Source organism: Chiloscyllium punctatum, unplaced genomic scaffold (assembly GCF_047496795.1).
Source record: "Chiloscyllium punctatum isolate Juve2018m unplaced genomic scaffold, sChiPun1.3 scaffold_650, whole genome shotgun sequence".
NCBI classification, from domain to species: domain Eukaryota; kingdom Metazoa; phylum Chordata; class Chondrichthyes; order Orectolobiformes; family Hemiscylliidae; genus Chiloscyllium; species Chiloscyllium punctatum.
In genome coordinates, this window is record NW_027310384.1 from 25873 (window position 1) to 27500 (window position 1628).

Genomic DNA, 1628 nt, shown 5'->3' on the forward strand with positions numbered 1-1628 from the left:
GAGGGCACAGAACCTTGCCTTAGCACTCCCTAATAAAGCCTCTTGTGAAGAGAGCAGACCTCGCGCGCCGCACGACCGGCTCTGGGAGTCGTTGGGCCGCTATCTGTGAATAGTCGGGTCCTCCTCTGCCACCCGGCCAAGTGCGATGGCTCTGCCGCCCTGCGGTGCTCGTCACGCAGGTATGGGGCACACGATGCTCGTAACAGCAAATAAAGGCGGCTCGGGACCTGCAGGCGAAAGGGGTCCCGTGGTGCTTCGCACGTCGACTTCGGGTCTCGGTGCAAGCCGGAGAGCTCACGGAAGTCTAAAGTTTTCGGCACGTGGTCGAATCTTTTGAAAGGCTTACCCGGCTCTTTCCGTCCATTCTGAGAGTCAGTCAGAGGCCGGTGCGGCGGTCTATTGACGACCGGAGGCTCCCATGGGTGTTGCGATGAGGGTGGAGGGCACAGAACCTTGCCTTAGCACTCCCTAATAAAGCCTCTTGTGAAGAGAGCAGACCTCGCGCGCCGCACGACCGGCTCTGGGAGTCGTTGGGCCGCTATCTGTGAATAGTCGGGTCCTCCTCTGCCACCCGGCCAAGTGCGATGGCTCTGCCGCCCTGCGGTGCTCGTCACGCAGGTATGGGGCACACGATGCTCGTAACAGCAAATAAAGGCGGCTCGGGACCTGCAGGCGAAAGGGGTCCCGTGGTGCTTCGCACGTCGACTTCGGGTCTCGGTGCAAGCCGGAGAGCTCACGGAAGTCTAAAGTTTTCGGCACGTGGTCGAATCTTTTGAAAGGCTTACCCGGCTCTTTCCGTCCATTCTGAGAGTCAGTCAGAGGCCGGTGCGGCGGTCTATTGACGACCGGAGGCTCCCATGGGTGTTGCGATGAGGGTGGAGGGCACAGAACCTTGCCTTAGCACTCCCTAATAAAGCCTCTTGTGAAGAGAGCAGACCTCGCGCGCCGCACGACCGGCTCTGGGAGTCGTTGGGCCGCTATCTGTGAATAGTCGGGTCCTCCTCTGCCACCCGGCCAAGTGCGATGGCTCTGCCGCCCTGCGGTGCTCGTCACGCAGGTATGGGGCACACGATGCTCGTAACAGCAAATAAAGGCGGCTCGGGACCTGCAGGCGAAAGGGGTCCCGTGGTGCTTAGCACGTCGACTTCGGGTCTCGGTGCAAGCCGGAGAGCTCACGGAAGTCTAAAGTTTTCGGCACGTGGTCGAATCTTTTGAAAGGCTTACCCGGCTCTTTCCGTCCATTCTGAGAGTCAGTCAGAGGCCGGTGCGGCGGTCTATTGACGACCGGAGGCTCCCATGGGTGTTGCGATGAGGGTGGAGGGCACAGAACCTTGCCTTAGCACTCCCTAATAAAGCCTCTTGCGAAGAGAGCAGACCTCGCGCGCCGCACGACCGGCTCTGGGAGTCGTTGGGCCGCTATCTGTGAATAGTCTGGTCCTCCTCTGCCACCCGGCTAAGTGCGATGGCTCTGCCGCCCTGCGGTGCTCGTCACCCAGGATTCCAACCCGGACCTGCGAGCGTGGTGCGAGGGGCGACCTCGCTGCGGTCCACACCTCGATCGATCTGGCGCGGACCGTCCGGTGTGGGAGGTCCCTTGGCGGGCCAGCTTTCCTGATAAGGGGCTGGTG